The sequence below is a fragment of the Manis javanica genome, chromosome 7 (assembly GCF_040802235.1).
Source record: "Manis javanica isolate MJ-LG chromosome 7, MJ_LKY, whole genome shotgun sequence".
Lineage (NCBI taxonomy): Eukaryota > Metazoa > Chordata > Mammalia > Pholidota > Manidae > Manis > Manis javanica.
Genome location: NC_133162.1, coordinates 93,768,090 through 93,788,998, shown reverse-complemented (window position 1 = coordinate 93,788,998; position 20,909 = coordinate 93,768,090). Strand labels below are relative to the sequence as shown.

The 20,909-nt window shown below is 38.7% G+C and overlaps 1 non-coding gene and 1 pseudogene across 1 annotated transcript; one reads left to right on the top strand and one right to left on the bottom strand.

Annotated features, from left to right (window-relative positions):
- Positions 1-17,958: 17,958 nt before the first annotated feature.
- Positions 17,959-18,115, bottom strand: LOC118973756 (U1 spliceosomal RNA). The gene has a single exon (XR_005063290.1). It is a non-coding gene; the product is annotated as a U1 spliceosomal RNA (small nuclear RNA).
- Positions 18,116-18,998: 883 nt separating this feature from the next.
- LOC140850603 (cytochrome b-like) lies at positions 18,999-20,076 on the top strand (annotated as a pseudogene).
- The last annotated feature ends 833 nt before the right edge of the window (positions 20,077-20,909 follow it).

The window sequence follows — 20,909 nt, the reverse complement described above, 5'->3', positions numbered from 1 at the left end:
TAAACGTGAGCAAAAATCAAGCAATATCCGGGAAAAGACTTCGAGGAGCTCGCCCAGGAACTTATTGGGAAGTTGACTTCACTGAAATTAAGCCTGCTAAGTATAGACACAAGTACCTTCTAGTTTTTCTAGACACATTTTCAGGATGGACAGAGGCGTTCCCCACCAAAACTGAAACAGCTCAGACGGTGTCTAAAAAAATCCTTGAAGAAATATTTCCCAGGTTTGGAATTCCAAAGGTAATCGGCTCCGACAACGGCCCTGCTTTTGTTGCCCAGGTAAGTCAGGGATTGGCCAAGATCCTGGGGACGGATTGGAAATTGCATTGTGCATACAGGCCTCAGAGCTCAGGACAGGTAGAAAGGATGAACAGAACTCTAAAAGAGACCTTGACTGAATTGTCCATAGAGACTGGCTTATGTGATTGGTTAGTCCTCCTTTCCTTTGCCCTGTTTAGAGTCAGGAACACTCCCAGCCGCTTTGGACTAACGCCTTTTGAAATAATGTTTGGGGCCCCGGCCCCGCTTCAGTCAGCACATCTTCATACATTCCCTGAGTGTGCAACTAATAAGTTTTTGCTTGAAAGGTTACGAGCCTTGGAGGCTGTGCAGAAAGAGGTGTGGGCCTCCATCAAGGAAGCCTATCAGCCAGAAGACCTCTTGGTGCCTCACCAGTTCCAGGTGGGAGACCCAGTCTACGTGAGAAGGCACCGGACAGGAAACCTCGAGCCACGGTGGAAAGGACCTTTCATCGTCCTCCTGACTACTCCCACAGCTGTAAAAGTGGACGGCGTCTCTTCCTGGATACACGCTTCACATCTAAAGAAGGCACCCCCGGACCCGGACTGGCGAGTAACTCGGACTGATAACCCCCTTAAGCTTCGCTTGTGTAAAAAGAATTATGCTGTTAGTAATTCTGATGCTCCTGCTACTTCCAACCCACCAGAACCCTAACCCCCATGAACCCAGGTTACTGACATGGCAAATCATTACCCCAGCTTCCCACCAAGTAGTAGTCCAGTTAACAGAACAGCATCCTAGGGGGACTTGGTGGCCTACCCTCACTGTAGACATATGTACTCTCTTCAAACAAGACCCTCGGCACGGAGGTAGAATAGGAAGGCCAGGATGTGGATCTCGGGCTTCTATGAAAAAACTCCAAGATACCTGCTTCTATGTGTGCCCAGCCCCCTCAACCGATCGTGCTAAGGCCTCACAGTGTGGTGGGCAGACAGACTTTTTCTGCAAAAATTGGGGCTGTGAACAAACAGCGACATGTCATTGGATAGGCAGAAATGCCGGGAGCTCCCCTCCAAGTCTTATAAGAGTTAAAAGAAACAGTACTCAGGCCCAATGTATGACCAGCTCTACCTGTAATCTTATTGATATTTCCTTTACTGAAGCCGGAAAGGAGGCAAATTGGGAAAGAGGGCTCATGTGGGGATTAAGACTCTATCAGGAAGGATATGATAATGGAGTTGTATTCACTCTTAGACTCAAAGTAGAAACCCTCCCAGCTATTCCAGTAGGACCAAACGCTGTCTTAACAGATCAGCCTCGCCTCCCAACCCCAGCCCCGAAAAGAACCCTAACTATTTCAGCTGTCCCCGTCTTTGCTCCTAGCCCACTGACCTCCTTTTCTAGCAATGGACAGCGCCTCCTCAACCTTGTTGAGGGAGCTTTCAGAGTCCTAAATGCCACCGACCCTAAAACTACAGAGTCCTGTTGGTTATGTTTTTCTTCTAGACCACCTTATTATGAAGGGCTGGGATTGTCAGCTGATTTTAAGAATACAACCAGCCACGAAATTTGTAGTTGGGGCAGTCATAAAAAGCTAACACTAACCGAAGTGTCTGGAATAGGAAAGTGTCTAGGTACGGTTCCCGCCACGCATAAAAATTTATGTAATGAGACCATCCCCATGATCCCCACAAGAGAAAACAGGTATTTAGTCCCACCACCTGAAGGATGGTGGGCCTGTAATACTGGACTAACTCCATGTGTTTCCACCTCTGTCTTCAATTTCTCCCACGAATTCTGTATAATGGTCCAGTTAGTACCCAGACTAATGTATCATGATGACTTCTCATTTGTGGCAGAATTAGAACCTAGACTAAGGTATAAGAGAGAGCCAGTCTCACTCACTCTAGCTGTATTACTAAGAGTAGGAGTCGCAGCCGGAGTAGGAACAGGGGCGGCTGCAATTATACAAGAAAACCAACATTATGAAGGACTAAGAATAGCTATCGATGAAGATTTGAGAACTATAGAACAGTCTATTTCTAAACTTGAAGAGTCCCTAACCTCCCTCTCTTAAGTAGTGCTGCAAAATAGACGAGGGTTAGATTTACTATTTCTAAAAGAAGGTGGATTATGTGCAGCTCTAAAAGAAGAATGTTGCTTCTATGCAGACCATACTGGAGTAGTAAGAGACTCAATGTCTAAACTGAGAGAAAGATTAGATCAGCGAAAGCGAGAACGAGAAGCTAACCAGAGCCTGTTTGAATCCTGGTTCTCTAGATCCCCATGGCTTACAACTCTAATATCCACCTTGGCAGGACCCCTGCTTATTTTTATATTGCTCCTCACCTTAGGTCCCTGCATTTTAAATCGAGTAATAACCTTTATTAGAGAAAGAGTAAGTGCTGTGCAGGTGCTAATGCTGAGACAACAGTATCATACCCTCACACATCAAGAAGACACCAACATTCCATGATTAGAATGTTCAGAAAAAGAAGTGGGGAATGTAGGACCCCAACCTCCCTGAGAAATAAGTTAGCCTAAGAGTAGCCATCTTGAAGCCCAAAAAGCCATTCTGATATATGACTCAGAGGGAACAACTGAAACCAGGTAACTCCTCTGGAAAAACAAGTTAATCAATCATGACTGCTGGCAGCGCTAACCTTTCGGTTAGTTAAGCATAAAAGCTGACCCTACCTTGCTACACCCCCAGGACGTGGCACTAACCCAGAAATCGTAGGTTTGAAAAATTACTGCCTTTGTAGTATTGTTATCTTGCTATGTAGTATTGTTATCTTGTTACTACAACATAATCTGTAACCATGGTAATTCTCTAGGGCTGAATGCCTCAGAAAATCCTATATAACCACTTAGTTGTAAGTACTCAGGGTCCTCGTTGAGACCCGTTGCGACGGGCTGACTTGGACCCCAACTAGTTGGCTTCTGAATAAATTCCTCTTGCTTGTTGCATCAAGAAACATCTTTGGTGAGTGATTTGGGGCGGCGCCTTCCTCAGGGGAATCCAACAGTGGTACATATACACAATGGAATATTATTCAGTCATAAGTGTCAGGTCCCCTCCCTGCCTCTGACCCGCAGATGAGGGAAGAGACGCGATTGTTCGTCGAAGATCTTAAGGACCAGTCAGGGGACTCAAGGCGTGACAGCGCAAGAGTGGTGCTGAGAAGGCATCTCTCATATTTATTGATAAAATGGTTGTTAACAACAATATTGGGGTTTCCATGCACAATCATTAATTAAGTTCAACTCTCAACAGTTTCACTTTCTGAAGGATAACGAACAAATCCTCATGGTGAACGAACACAAAAACTCTTTCTGTCTTGGCTACTGTTTCTGTCTTGACTACAATCATGAACCATAAACAAACCATCAAGGCAAAAGTGCTTATACATATGATTTTCATACTTTATATATAAATTCCATATAATTCCCACATTTTCCCCTTTTTGTTTTTAAAAGGCTTCAAGATAATGATTGTTGTAACTCAAGCGAAAGATCCGTTCTTAATTTTTTAACTATCAACTTAGCTGGACAAAAGCAGCAGAATGGGGGGACGAGGTCCTAAGCCTCGTCTCATTTGGCCCCCACCTCTTCACCTGTTGACCCTTTATGACTGTGCCTGTCTTAGGTTGTTCCTCCCATGAGGAATCTTACCCGTCTCTGGCTAACTAGCCATCTCCTGGGGCCACACAGGGAGAGAACGTGTGGAAGAAGGAGGCATTAGGAATAGACTGATGTTTGTTTTCATACTCTCACTCCTATGTCCAGCCTTAATCATAGAAATCACAAAATACAAAGATTTAGTGCATGGATTTTCATGAGTAACAATGCAAACAAAGAACAGTCATTTTTTAGACATCACTTCTAGGAAAGCAGCATAACCATGCATTGGTTTCAACAAACTGGTGACTATATGATGCATTCAGGCTATCAAGACTGCAAGGCAAATACACAAAAGAAACAGGCCTACAATTACTGGCCATATCCAGTGAAACCAAGAAAACCATTTAGGTAATTCAGGCATTTGAGAAAACTTATCAATAATATGATGAATATTGTCTATTTGATTGTGAATAGTTTGAGAAAAGTCAGACAAATTAAAACAACACATGCCTGGAAACTGTTCACATCCCATATGTTCTTTTAACAATAGATAGTCTATAGTAGCGTGGTCTTAAAGTACTGCAACTCATACTTCTCCCAGTTCTTGGTTGAGTTCAGATAATACAGAAGCAGTCAGATTTGTTGTTTTACTGTATGCACAGGCCATCTTGGATATTTCATTCTGCATTCCTACAACGAGTCCTGGAACTGGTAAGATGAATGCAGCAGCGACAGCTACAGCAACAGGATCCAACAACTTCAAGTTGTCATCACAATCAGGTGGCAGCGCTCGTGAAATCTGTCTGTGCTTATATCCAGGATGGTCTATAAGAGCAGGAAGAATACATCCTACTCCACAAACACCTTGATAATGTGAAGAAAAGGATTGATATGTTTTGTTATTGCATAAAAATACCCAGCCATTTGGAAGTCTATATCCAAAAGGCCATTTTACATGAATAGTAGAATTACAGTAAGAAGGAATATGAGTGCAATTAATGCATATACATTCAGAAACTGTAGTAGTACTGACAGGTAAGTTCAATTGAACTTCATGAGTAAGAACTTTAGGAGAGTGAGTAATGTTTATTCCTGAAATATTAGTGAAAACAGAAAAAGGGAGTCCTATACCTATTAAATTCTTCTTTAATAATCCACTAATAGAGGAATCTCCTGCTACACAAAAAGATGACTTGTTCAGTCCTCGACTTGCAACTTGTAGCCACATATTAGGTGAAGAAAATTCTCACTCTGGAGAGAGTGATATGTCTAAGTAGACATAACTACTTTCATATAATATATTAGGAGATCGTTTTTGATATTTCTCACAAGAATAATTGCCAATATCATTTCTGGTCAAAACTCTTTTATAAATGTCATAGCGAGTATTGTCTCTTTTAGACTGATTATTCGCATTATTCCATCCAAGCTTTCCTCCATACATTTGTCTATATATCTCTTCACCATCTTTTTTCCGTACTATAGGATCTACAGGAGTAGAACAGGTGTATACACACTGAAGGACTACTCCTCGGCCTAAATATGGAGGACTGCTCACACTAGCTGTAATAGTGCAAGCTTGTGCAGTGTGTGTATGTATGAATGTTATCACCAAAATTAGAAACTTTACTATCTAGGAAGCTTCATTCCAGTGATGAAGTTTGTTGGTGGCCATCCTCTGGAGCAGCTCTTTCTGAGGATGTTGATATTGGAAGTTCTTCTTCATATCGTATCTTAATTCTTTTTCTGGGCAGCCAAATCAAGCGTTGATCCTCTGTAATGACACAAACAAACCCTTTGCCCCACACTTTGATATAACCTTTATACCACTGTGAGGAACCTATTGGAGACCACCATACAGGAACTGTAAGAATAGAAATAGGTTAGCATAAGCATAGCCATCTTAAGAGCCTAGAAGCCATTTTCTGAGTATGTGACTTAGAAAGAAAAACTGGAACTGGGTAAGGCCTTGAAAAACAAGTTAATCATGAACACCAGGTGGTGGGCAGCTGTGAACCTGGGTCAGCTAATCTTACATACCAAGCTTATCGTGCAGAACCTCCCTGACAATTGAGGAGTGGTCTTATCTTGCTCTTGCCTAACCCCATGGTGTATGTCTTACAAGAATAATGTGCAGCTGTGGAAAATTACTATGAGTTAAGTGTTTTGAAAATGCTATATAAACCCTTGGCTTTGAGTGCTTGGGGTCCTTGTTGAAACCCGCTGTGCCGGGCACATACTTGGACCCCAGCTAGCTGGAATAATAATAAACCTCTTGCTTGTTGCATCGATCTGCTGTGGCCTTCATCTCCTCACTGGGGGGAAGTGCAGACCAGAATAAGGCCGTTGGGTCTTATAGAACTGCTGTAATTTCAGGAAAAGAAACATTGTCATAAAAATGTATTTCCATAACTGATCATCCATCACTTTTGAAAAGATCAAAATTAAGAACATGTAAAGCATGCATTAAGTGTTGATTTGCTGTTAATTTTATCATATCTGGGAGTAATCCCCCTTTTTGTTTTAACAAATAATGCTTAAGAGTAAGATGATGACGTTCAATTAGAGCTTGACCTGTAGAATTGTAAGGAACGCCTGTTTTGTGATTAATATTATACAGCTGAAAAAATCTCTTTAGCGTAGAGGAGAGGTAAACTGGAGCGCTGTCAGTTTTTATGGTGGCAGGAACGCCTAGTATTGCAAATGCTTGTAAAAGATGAGTGATAACATGATGAGATCGTTCTCCTGGTAAAGCTGTTGCCTATGAAGCAGAAGAACAAGTATCAATAGAGACATGAACATGCTTAAGAGTTCTAAAGTCAGGAACAATAGTAACATCCATTTGCCATAGGGCATTAGGACGTGTTCCCCTGGGAACAGTTCCTGCTTGCAAACGAGGAGAATTAATTTGAGAACAGGTTGGACAAGAATTCAAGATATTGTGAGCTTCAGATGCAGGAAGAGAAAAACGCTTCTGTAAGGTGAAAGAAGGAGCATGAATCAGGTCGTGATATTGTTGAGCTGGTGAGTAACTAAAGAAACAAGCTTGTCTACTTTATTGTTATAATATGATAAAGGACCTGGTAAATTAGAATGTGATCGTATATGAGTAATGAAGAAGGGATGTAGACGTTGACGGATACACACCTGTAATTGAGAAAAAAAAGTATTAATAGGAGATTGTACGGTGATCAATGTTCTAATAGAGGAACAGAAAAAGCAGCATAAGCAGAGTCAGTAACAATTTTGACGGGACCTGGGAAATCTTGCAAAGCTTGCAACACAGCATATAACTCATTTTGTTGTGCAGAAGTAAAAGATGTTTGAAAAGTTTTTGACAAACTAGAGCAAGTTATATAGGCTGCTTTAAAAGATTTTGTACCATCTGTAAAACAGGTAGCAGTATTTAATAATGGATTAGGAGAAGTTTTTTGAGGAAGGATCCATTGATGGTGCTGAAAAAATGAAAATAACTTATTCTTAGGGTAATGACAGTCAATATTTCCTAAATAATCTGAAAGTGCAATTTGCCAATGAGTATTTTCTTGAAATACTTGCATAATATTTTGTTTAGATAAAGGAACAATAATAGAGTGAGGGTCTTGACCAATCATCTGTCTTAGTCTCTGTTATCCTTTAAGGATAATGGAGGCTACTTTGTCAATGTAAGGTTGTAAGGAGGGTTTAGTTTGATACTGCAGAAATATCTATTCTAACCAACCATCACATTGACAAAGCAATCCTTTAGGAGAATGAGGAGTAAAGTAGATTAATAAAAGTAAGGGTTTGTGTAAGTCAATTTTTGATAATTGAGCTTTTTGAATGTGTTGTTCTATCCACTTGAGTTCTTCCTCAGCTTTTGAGGTTAAGTCTCTAGGACTATTAAGATCTGAGGGTCTTTTTAAAATATTAAAAAGATGTAATTTATAAGTAGGAATTCCTAATAATGGTCGGATCCAATTAATATCTCCTAAGAGCTTTTGAAAATCATTTAAAGTTTTAAGATGATCTCTCCTAATTTGAATTTTCTGAGGAATTATTGAATTTTATTAAATTTTATTTCCCAAATAATTCATTGGGTATTGTATTTGTATTTTATCTGGCGCTATTTGTAATCCCCATTGTTTTAACTCAGTTTCAGTCTCATTGAGAATATTGGTAAGAGATAAATGCTAAGGCAGGGCTATGAGAATATCATCCATATAATGAATGATATAAGCTGAAGACCATTTTTCACGTATAGGCTGAAGAGCTCTATGCACATAATTTTGACAAATTGTAGGGCTATTTAACATTCCTTGAGGAAGTACTTTCCATTGGAATCTTTCTGAAGGTGCTTGCAAATTTAAAGAAGGGACAGTAAAAGCAAACTTTTCCCTGTCAATTATAGCTAAAGGAATTCTAAAAAAACAATCTTTAAGATCAATTATAGCCATGTTCTAGTCTTTTGGAACCATAGTTGGAGAAGGGAGGCCTTGTTGCAAAGGTCCCATAGGTTTAAGAATTGCATTAATTTGTCTTAAATCTTGTAAAAGTCTCTAATTTCTTGATTTATTTTTTATAACAAATACAGGAGAATTCCATGGACTCGTGGAAAATTCTAACCTATCTAACTGAAGTTGTTCTTGAGCTAATGTGTGTAGGGCTGCCAATTTTTCTTTATTGAGGGGCCATTGATCCACCCAAACAGGCGACTGAGTGGTCCACTGTAATGGTATAGGAGCTGGCAGCTGTTTATCAATGACCCCTAAGAAAAAGACTGAACTGATGAAGGCTCATTAAAAGACAATGTAGTATGCCATTGTTGCATTAAATCTCATCCCCAGAGATTAATTGCTACATCAACAATTAAAGGTTTTAACAAAGCTAATTGTTTTTCAGGACCAAGACAATGCAAAGTAGCTGAACTTTGCCATACTTGAGAAGCTGTACCAATACCTGAAACTTGAATATGCTTCTCTTGTTTGGGCCAATTTTTTGGCCAATATTTAAGAGCAATTACAGATACATCAAATCAACTCCTCTATCTAACAATCCTGTAAAAGACTTGCCTTGAATACTGATCTTGCATTGAGGTCTATCAGATGTATTTTTTGTATTAAGCCATATTTGTTTATCTGTACTTCCAAATCTACCTTGTCCTCTCTCATAAGGTGTTGTTGAAGGTGGGAGATAGGGAAATAAAAGTAATTGAGCAATTCTTTCTCCTTGAGGTATATATAATTCTTCATCAGATGACACCATTATTTTAATCTCACCCATATAATCTTGATCAATAACTCCAGGTCTTACTATTAATCCTTTTAGAGTCTAGCTACTACGGCCTAAAAGTCATCCTACAGAATTAGCTGGTAAAGGACCAAAAATTCCTGTACTAAGTAATTGAACTTCTTGTGATGGGTGTAAATATACAGATTGAAAAGAGGCAAGATCTACAGCAGCACTTCTTTTAGTTGCAGCTTGTAAAGCATGCCATGTTCTTTTACTTGGAGAGGATGCCTCTGTATTATTTTCTAAGCCCTCAGAGGCTGGCCCGATTGGAGGTTTAAAGGCTGAGATTCATTGATAGGATTACCATCTTTATCAAATTTTGAATGACATTCATTAGACCAATGTCTCCCTTTTTTACATTTTGGGCAAACAGACAGCAGTTTATCTTTAAAATTTGATTCTTTTGTTCTCTTCTGCAATCGGCAGTCTTTTTTCATATGCCCTTGTCTGCCACAACCAAAACACTTTAAATTTCCTGCATTTCTCCTTGACTTTCCTTTCATAGCAATTGCTAGTAAATTAGCTTGATATGTAGGAGAACCTATATCAGCACAGACTTTGATATAATCTTCCATCCTAGCTCCTGTGGCTTTTAAAGGTCTAAGAACTCTCTGACACTCTGTATTTGCATTATCATAGGCTAGCATCTGTAACAACAGATCTCTCAACTCTGGATGTGCTACTGTCTTTCTCAAATTATCTTGCAGTCCCGCAACAAAGTCAACATAGGACTCATTAAGCTCTTGTTTAAGTTTACTAAATGGCAAGACAGGCTTTCCAGCTGCTTGCATTTTCTCCCAGGCTTTTAAGCAACACAAACGTACTTGTGTTACTGCCATGTCTTCATATCTAACTTGTCTCTCTATCTGCAGCCAGTCTCCTTGTCCTGCTAGTTGTTCAGCAGTTATAAGAATTGGAGGATTGGCATGCTGATTTCTCAAAGCTTGTGCTTTTGCTTCTTCATACCACCAGGTTTTAAATTGTAAAAACTCAAAAGAGTCCAGACAAGTACAAGCCAACAAATCCCAATCATGAGGAATCATCCTTTCCCGTTCTGCTAACCCCCTCAAGAGACCCACAGCATATGGAGAATTAGTACCATATGAAGAAATAGCCTGTTTAAAATCTTTTAACATCTTGTAAGGAATAGGTGTATAAGGTGCTTTGACTCCCCCTTCTGGAAAATCAGGATCCTCACCTGGCCCAAAAGGAGTTAAACTAACTGGTGCTATAAAGGGTGTCAGATAAGCATCTATATCACCCTCCCTCTGAGCTTTACATATTCCTGCTGCGAAGGCAGACGTTGCAGGAACAGAGACTGGGGATTTTTTATGATGAGAGGAGCGAACAGAACTCTCATCCTCGGTCCCTGAAAAAGAGGAAGAGGAGGATGAAGAGGAGTTAGGTAGATGTGGGGATGGAGATCGCCTACTTGATTTTTCCGCATCATCTAAGAGTTCTCTCTCGCACTCTTGTGTATCTGACTGAGTTTCAGACAGTGGGGGAGTTTGCAAAGGCTGCAAGGTGAGAGTGATCAAATTACATAAAGACCAAACAGGTACAGGGATGACATTTCCCTGCCTGTGAGCCTTTTTAAAATCTCTTAAAACATTATCCCAATCAGCTTGATTAAGTGTCCCTTGTGGTGGTAGCCAATAGGAATATTTTTTAATATACTTATAGAGTTGAGCAAAATCTTTTTTAGAAGTTTTCACTCCTGATGTTTTTAGGAGGGCACGGAGTAATTTTAAATAATCCTCCAGTTTAGTTGCTTTAGTTTCTGTTTGGCCCATTTTAGTGTCCCTGATGTCTTGATCCTGTTCCCTACGTACGCTTTCCCGGGAATTTTACCGGATTGATGATCTTCGGAGCTTTCCCTGCCTTAGAATTGCAAGTGCCGCTGAGCGGAGGTTCTCAGCCCTTAGTTTTGATCATCTTTCAGGTCCCTGTTCAGGCGCCACTTGTCGGGTCCCCTCCCTGCCTCTGACCCACAGATGAGGGAAGAGACGTGATTGTTCATTGAAGATCTTAAGGACCAGCCAGGGGACTCAAGGCGTGACAGTGCAAGAGTGGTGCCGAGAAGGTATCTCTCATATTGTTAACAACAATATTGGGGTTTCCATGCACAATCATTAAGTTCAACTCTCAACAGTTTCACTTTCTGAAGGATAAGAAACAAATCCTCATGGTGAAAGAACACAGAAACTCTTTTTGTCTTGGCTACTGTTCCTGTCTTGACTACAATCATGAACCATAAACAAACCATCAAGGCAAAAGTGCTTATACATATGATTTTCATACTTTATATATAAATTCCATATAACTCCCACACATAAGAAGAAAACAAATCCTACCATTTGCAACAACATGGATAGAGCTAGAGGGTATTATGCTCAGTGAAATAAGCCAGGCAGAGAAAGACAAGTATCAAATGATTTCACTCATCTGGGAAGTATAAGAACAAAGCAAAAACTGAAGGAACAAAACAGCAGCAGACTCACAGAACCCAAGAATGGACTAACAGTTACAAAGGGAGAGGAACTGGGGAGGATGGGTGGGAAGCGAGGGATAAGGGGGAAAAAGGGTTACTACAATTAGCACACATAATGTAGTCAGGGGCAACATGGGGAAGGCAGTATAACACAGAGAAGACAAGTAATGATTCTATAGCATCTTACTATGCTGATGGACAGTGACTGTAATGGGGTATGTGGTGGGGACTTGATAATAGAGGGAGTCTATTAACCATAATGTGGCTCATGTAATTTTACATTACTTAAAAAAAAGTAAAGAAAGAAAACAATATATTTAGGATGAGTAAACTCAGAGGAAATATAGGACTATGTGTGTGTGTGTTTCTGTGTTTATTCCAAGGTCCATGGTTGAGGGAGAGGATAGGATGGAACAGAAAATTAAAATTACCAACCAAATCAGGAAATTTGGAAACTAGGAAGAAAAATACAGGCATACTTAACTATGAAAAATTTATAAAAGTTAGATAAAAGTAGTCTGGTGGAAAATGTCAAAGGCAAATTCATAGATTGGGGAGCACATTTTCAAGGTGGAGAATTGACAAAATGTAAAAGTAAGTCAAAATTAAGTGGGTCCTTCCTTTCCCACCCCCCTCACCAAAATCTAGCTGTGCCAGGAAATATGAATTCAGTCAGGTCAGCTGAGACCCAAACAAAAAGGAGTGGCCCGTCAAGTACTGACAGGAGACCACATGCAGATTCTGTGCCCTTGGAGATACTAGTTTCTGTTCTGTGCTGTGAATCAGTTCCTGCTGTGTTCCTGCTGCTGTGACAAAAAGAGGCTACAGCCAGGATCTTAACTATTTGCCTGTGATGTGTTGCAACCAATTAGACTGAGCCAGCTTGCATCCCTCATTTGCATAAGTGGACTGAGTGGGGACTTGGGTGGAAACTTGTAGTATAAAATGGATCCCCAGTCTTTGCTTTTTCAGAAGGCCCTTTAGGTTTATAGCCAGAGGCTGCACTTCCTCAGTTTCCAAGCTGGTTTTCTGTTTTTTTCTTTGCAATTAAGTATTCTTCAATTAAATTTCCTGTTTTACAGAGATATTTGTTGACAGTGTCAATATCTAAACTATATCAAAAGTTTCCAACAAATGAATAAGGAAATGAAAACAAATTGAAAAGGAGTAAAGGATATGAAAAGACAGGTCGGAGAAGATCAAATCCAAATATTAATAAACATGTGAGAAGATTTTTAACTGCTCCATTAGTCTTATAAGAAAGTTTGGCAACTCAGGAAATGCAGCTTTGGACTATGAACCGCAAGTACTCTCTGAAGAAACAATGACATAGCATTTCTACTTCAAGACTAGTGAAAATTAGAGAGTGATTCACTCCTACACTGGTAGAAATGTTGAGGGAAAAGATCCTCTTATATATGGCTAGAAGAAATGAGAACCATTTCCTGTTTTGGAAAAGAAAATGGGCAACGGTTTTTAAATGTAACATACACATACTCTCAAGTAGCAACCCACTCCTGGGAATCTATCTTTGAAAACAAAATTCAGGTAAGAAGAAGTACTGTCCAAGGTCAAGATGTTCACATCAGCATTGTTTGCATCTACACAAATTTGGGAACAAGATTAATGTCCATCAATAATACTTCCCAGTTTCCTGACCTAGAATCACTTAAGTGGAATGCAGGATTTTCTAATCGTGGCTCAATATACGAATTCAAGATTTGGAAGGGCTGGTGTAATGAAATAATAAACGTTATCACCAAGGAAAAGTCTGACTCCAGTTTGTTTTTTACAGCCTCATCTTCAACTTGGAATGTTGAAACAATCTCTTGATCTCTCTCTAGCATGAGAACTAAGGCTATATAGCATGAGAACTATATTCAGATTGCTTCCAGCACTGAGAAGCAAAACTTGTAACCAGAACTGGCTTAAGAAACATGTCCATTAAGTCCTAAGAAATGATTTTTTCAATAGCTCAATAATAGCAGGAACTGATTCTTTCCAATATTTCTGTTCTTTCATCCCCAACAAGATGCCCTGTCCCAAATTCTATGATGCATGCTGTCATCTTGAGAAGCAGATGGGTAACATCTTTCTTGTATTAAGTGTTAAGAATTATTTTCCAAAAGTTTCCCAACACACTTTCCATCATGTTTCATGGATTCCTGTCATTTGCCACACCTAAAGGAGTCATCGATCAGAAACATGGGCTTAGACCCCATCAGACATAATGTCTTCTTTTCTAATATTTTGTGAAGATATCTGTAAATGAAATTCATATGTACTTAAAAACAATGCTCCAATGTAAAGGAGATTGTTTACATAGTAATTTATTCTTGGAGAATTAAAGTGTTCATTAACACACATGTATACATTTGTTAAAATTTCACGTGTAACAAGAAATTCTAAGTTCAAGTCCTCAGTCACATGAAAAAAATAAAAATAAAGGTGAATAGTCAACTAAGTTGTGGGACATTCATACAGAGGAATATTGCACAACTCTTAAAAAAAGACTCCACTGGATGTAATTTCTTGTTGACTTGGAGAGTTTATAGTGACATATTTTTACGTGAGGACAGTAAATGCAGAGAAGGGTATATAGCATGACCCATTTTTATAATTATGATTCCATAAAATATACACATATATTTATGTATGTAAATGACCATACAAGCAAAAAGAAAACTATGGGAAAATTCAAAAGACACTGATACTGGTAAACATGGGAGAGGAATGGTAGGGGTGTAGTGAGATGTGGTGTGCATGTACAGAGAATCAGGAAGGTTAAAAAAAGGTAAAATAAAAAAGAATGTTGATCTTGGTAAAATTAACATCAATGATTATAATCCAATTTGTGCACAGTTGTGCACAGTTGTGTGTGTGTGTGCATGTATCAAATTATACATGAAGAGAGGAGTATGAAAGAATATTCACCAAATGTTAATGATGTCATGGATTAGATGTTACAGGGAAGTCAGTTTTTCACAAATAACATGTGGAGTCAGTTAAAACTCAGTGAAAACTTCAGTAGGTTTGTGTGTATGTGTGCCTACCCACATGTGTCCATGCATGTTTGTGTAAATTGACACACTATTTCTAATTTATGTTTAAATGCAGAGGAAAAAGAATAGCCAAGGAACTCTTGAAAGAAAAACCAAGAAAGAGAGGTATTGCACTATCAAGACTTAAGACTTAGGAAGCTACAGAAACTGAGAAAATACAGTCCCCATGCAAAGAAAGAAAAATAGACTGAGGGAGTTGAGTGGACTGTTCAGAAAAAGGCCCACACACATATGGAAACCTTACCTATAAGAATGATGGCCTGTAGAACAGGGAGGAAAAGAAGCCCTTTCAATAAATGATATTAAATCTATTGGATATCTAAATGAAGAAAAAATGAAATTTGACTCCTACCTCACACTATACACAGAAGTGAATTCCAAATACATTGTGGATGCCAGGATGAAAGTTATATCAATTAAGCTTCTGCAAGATAATATAAGAGAACACTTTTCTCAACCTTGAGATAGCAAAAGCTTTCCTAAATCTAGTACAAGTCCCAGTAAGCACAAAGTAAAAGGTTGCTTTGTTGGAGTACACGAAAGTCAACAACTTCAGTTCATCAGAAGAAACCATTAAGAGCCATAAAGTGGGAGAAGAGATTTGCAACATATAAAAAATAAGAAAGAATTCAAAACCAGAATCCACAGAGGACTGATACACACCACTAACCAAAGACTAGCAACCCAATAGAAAAATGGCAGAGACTTCAATTGGCATTTTTCAAAAGAGGATATAAAATTGCCACTAAACATGTGAAAAGGTGCTCAATCTGTATCAGTAATTGAAAAACTTCATACTGAGTTGTACATAGCCCTTGAATGGTTGCAAGTTTCAGTAAGGCATGTGGAGAAGTGGGAGTGTTCAAGTACTATAGGTGAGTATATATATTGACACAATTACTCTGGAAAACTATCTGATAGAAAGTTCAATGTACACACAGACACACACAAGTTGGGTGTACACACACAAATATATATATACATGGTGAGGAGCAATTCTATTCCTAGATGTTCATGTAACTGAAATGTGGGCCAAAGTGCACTAAAAGTCATGTGCATAAATGTTTGTAGCAGCAGTTTTCAGTAGTCCAAAACCAAAACCACAAAATGCCCATCATCAGTAGAATAGATAACCAAGAAACAGTAGTTTTTTTTTAACCATGGAGTATTTACAGGGATGAAAATGAACAGACCGCAGCTGTACACTGCAGTACAGGTGAGTCTCCAAGGACAGTGTTGAATGAAAAAGCTAAACACAAATGTAGTAAAGGTCACAACACTAATTGATGCTGTCAGCAGACAGGACAGTAGTAATCATCGAGGAGCAAGGTTGGGAGAGTGGCTGGGAGGTGGCACAAAGACTTCTGGTCAACGGGTCCTGTTCTTTCTTGCCCTCAGTGGTTGTTACATGGGTATGCATTTGGAAAGAGTGATTGGCCTACATTTATGGTTTGTGCACTTTTCTGTATTTGCACTATGCTTCAACAAAATGACCTTGATGCTATCCAAAGGTTCCTCCTTTATGTCTCCAGCTTTCTAGCATACTCAGGAGCTGTGGCGCAATGGTAAAGGAGGAGGGACAGAGTACAGCAAATGGCCCAGGCCTATGTCATCTTTGTGGCCCGACGGCCAGTTAGGCTAAATGCATCAGAATCAGGCCTCCTGATCTCAAAGCCATCTTGGAAAGTGTTTTTTTTTTTTTTTTTTTTTTTTTTTTTGTGTGTGTGCTAAGTATCCTGAATATATTCAGTGAAAGGAATAGGTAGGGCCCTAAATAGCCATGCTGTAGGGGGGGAAAAGCTAGAGGGAAAGTCAGACAACTGGATGGTGTCCTAATCCAACCTGGAGGAACACACCGTTCAGAGCTGAAGGGCTCTTGGATGTCATCTGGTCCAGGATCTCACTCCAGGTGGAGACCCCTCCAAGATAGGACTTTGCAGATCTGGCTGTGCTAGGAAAATTTGTGGACAACTGTGTGAAAAACAGGGATTTCCAGGCTCTAGGGGTAGTCCAGAAAGCTGTATATTTTTAATGTTTTCTGAAGAATTGTGGAGTAGGTACTTCACAGACAGGACCTGCAAATGGGAAAACACTGCATTCCTGACCATCTGCTGGAAGAATTCTCAAAATAGGGAGCTCACAATTTATAAGGCAGCATGTTCTATTGTAAATCATGTTTAATTGTCACAAAGTACTGTATATTAAATTAATACCTGATTCTGTATTGGTTCTACCCAGAATTCAACTCTTATGCACCTGATCATAAAGGATATGTGCTTATAATTAGGTTAGTTGTTTATTTTTTCAAAATGACTACTCAGCAGTATATCCCAACAGAAGCAAAACTCATTTTCATGGAGCTGATGGATTAGTGTCAGAATTTGGGTATGCCCTAAGGCAGGCACTGCATTCATATGCATTGATTAGCACCTCTTCCCTGCACTAAGAAATGGTGATACGCAGAGGGATTATGACACAGGTTATACTCTCACTGGCCTGTCATCCCTGGGCAGAAGCCATGCATATTTGTAACCTTTGTCCATCCACACAAGTGATTTGGGTAAAGGACCAAGGGGAAGATTCAGAGAAAGTAGAGCTAATCTGGGGTGGCTTCCTGAAAGAGGTGGTATTTTGGGCAAGAAGGATTGAGGGAGGAAAGGGTGGAAACATATTTCTGAAATGTGCCCCATGACCAGGACAGGGGTCTTCTCAGAGAATACATGGCTATTTGGAGTTTTCCCCTTTGTCTTGAAGGTGCACCATGAGCTCTTGGTCTCAGTTTTCCCTGTCTTTTCCTGTTTCCCAGCTTTGAAAAAGGAGTTCTATGGAATTCATGAACTGGGTAGAGACACTTGGTTCTGCATAAACTATAAGACTGTTATGAACTTTTTGTTCTCAATCATAACATTTGGTTCACTTAATTAAGGGCTGTAGACCTTATGAACACCACTCAACTATCAAAGGGCATTAGAAACAACTTACAAGCAAAATTGACCTTAGTCCCATAAATATAAAGAAAGCAACATAATGTGGCATTTCACTGTTTATAATCATCAGTTAACAAAAGATGTAATTAAGGGAAATGTTAAAGGAGCAACACAAACCCTCCAACAGGGTTTGCTGCCCTAGTCTGATCTCTGCAGAGGACAATGTAAGGCTTTAGACTAGTGGTTCTCCAGGGGATGGCTGCCTTAGAATGTCTAGAGGATTTGTGGTTTGAAAGTAAAGACAGTATTATAACTTTATTTTGGGAATATTATTTTTTCCCCCAGGGTAAAGTGCAACTGCAGTCTCCCAATACCACAAATTATGCAGTCGAATTTTCCACATTTGGGGAAATTGCAGGGGTCAGCACATCAGAAGTGGATGAGCCTTGCCCTGGGAAAACCACCTTCATGGTCATGGTATCTCCCCTGCCAAGTAAGTATTGGGGAATATTCCTAAATTAAACCTAATTTTTAAAATGTGAATTACAGAAATCAAAGTTTGAGAAAACTGTTCCTGTTGATGGGAAATTGCTGAGAGGTCCTCAAGGTAGAGATGCACCCTTAAGAAATTGCCATAACAACCCCAACCTTCAGTAACTACCACCCTGAGCAGTTAGCAGCCATTAACATCAAGGCAAGACCCTCCCTCAGTGAAAAGATTAGAGGTGGCTGAAAACTCAGATGACTAATACGTTCTAGCAATAAAGAATTTTATAATTAAGGTATGTACATTTTTTTTAGACATAATGTGTTTTGCACACTTAAGAGACTAGTATATTGCAGACCTAATTTTATTTGCACTGGGAAATGAAAACATTCATTTGACTTGCTTTATTGCAATATTCTAGAATTGAACTCACACTATTTCCAAAGTATGCCTATACTCAATCCTCCAATCCATTAATCTTAGGTACAAGTTCTACCTCATCATTTTTCAAGACCTGTAAAGCCAAAAAACTTACACTGACAGCCCCAAAAGAAATACTCCCATGACAGAGATTAGAAACTCAAAGCTCAGCATTTGCTCAGTAGCCATAGCTCTTTGTGTAACAACCAATATTCCCCCCAAATAAATTTTTAAAAACTATTAAACCTAAAAAAGATCCAGCCAAATTGATTACAATACCACAACAAATTCCACCACTTACAAACAATCTTATCCCATCATAAATATGCAAAGGTTTTGAAGAAAATCCCACAAACTGAATACAAAAATATAACTTAAAATAATAAAACAATATATGCCATCATTAATCTCACATGAAATTTAACCACAACCAATGACACAAAAAACCATCATTGCATTTCCACTATATAAATATTAATGAACATCTGAAATTCCCACCCACTAATTAAAATTATTAACAACCTATTTATTGATTTGCCAGCCCCATCAAATATTTCATCATGATGAGATTTTGGCTCCCTCTGGAACCTGCTCAATTTTACAGATTCTAACCAGACTATTCCTAGTTGTGTGCTACACATCAGACACAATAATTGCCTTTTCCTCCATAACCTATATCTGCTGAGATGTAAACTATGGATGAATTATTCTATATTTACATACTGATAGAATATCTCTATTTTTTATCCTTCTATCCATTTATGTGGGATGAGAACTATTTTATGAATTTTATACCTCTCTAGAACTATGAAACATTGGATTCATTCCATTATTTACAATAGTAGACACAGCAATCATAGGTTTTGAATACTATTAAGTGGCTAGATATCTTTCTGAGGGGCAGCCTTTCCATATATCATCACTAGCCTGGTCAAATGAATCTGAGGAGGTTCTCAGTTGATAAAGCTACACTCACCTGATTCCTTGCCTTCCACTTCATCCTTTCACTCACTAATGCAGCCCTTGTGATTATTCATCTATTATTTATTTATTCATTAAACAGGATCTAATAACCCAACAGGAATCTTGTCTGATTTAGATAAAATTCCATTTCATCCATTCTACACAAAGATATCCTAGGAATTTTATTTTTGATTTGGCATTATCTATATTAGTCCCATTTTCACTAGATCTTATAGGAGATCAAGATAATCAGTCAACCCCCTCAACAATCCTCCATACATTAAACTAGAATATTTCCTATTCACAAATGCAATTTTACAGTCTATTCCTAATAATATTAGGGTATTCACTTGCCCTACTCTTCTCAGTTCTAATTCTAGCAATTGTTCAATACTTCACATATTAAAACAAGGTGTAACCATCTGATCCCTTAGTTAAGGCTGCTTTTGATAACTAGTCATAGATCTAAGACATGAATTGGAGGGCAACCAGTTCAACACCCATTTATTGTCATCAGTCAACATTATTTTTATATCATCTTCTAATTCCTGTACCACTCATAAGTACTACTGAAAATAATCTTCTAAAATGAAGAGTCTTTGTAGTATATTTATTACTCTGGTCTCATAAATCAGAAAAGGAGAATAATCCTTCTCCCTGAAACTCAAACAAGAAACACTAGCTCCACCATCAGCATTCAAAGCTGAAATTCTATTTAAACTAAAAAATTACACATCAACAGTGAAACATTTTATCATGTGCTATTAGTATTAAGAACATATTCTAAATTGGGATTCAAGAAGGTACATTTGAAAATCCATCAACATCATCCATACATCAATAAAAAGGACAGAAACCACATGATCATCTCCATAGATTCTGAAAAAACATTCGACAAAATTCAATATCCATTCATGATAAAAACTCTCAACAAAATGGGTACAGAGGGCAAGTACCTCAACATAATAAAGGCCATATATGATGAACCCACAGTCAACATTATACTTAACAGCGAGAAGCTGAAAGCTTTTCCTTCAATATAGGGAACAAGACAAGGATGCCCACTCTCCCCACTTTTATTCAACACAATTCTGTAGGACCTAGCCAAGGATATCAGACAACAAAAAGAAATAAAAGGCATCCAGATTGGCAAGGAAGAACTCAAACTGTCCCTGTTTGCAGATGACATGATATCATAAAAAACCCTAAAGAATCCACTCCAAAATTACTACATCTGATATCTGAATTCAGCAAAGTTGCAGGATACAAAATTAATACACAGAAATCTATTGCATTCCTATACACTAATGATAAACTAGCAGAAAGAGAAATCAGGAAAACAATTCCATTCACACTTGCATCAAAAACAATAAAATATCTAGGAATAAACCTAACCACAGAAGTGAAAGACTTATACTCTGAAAA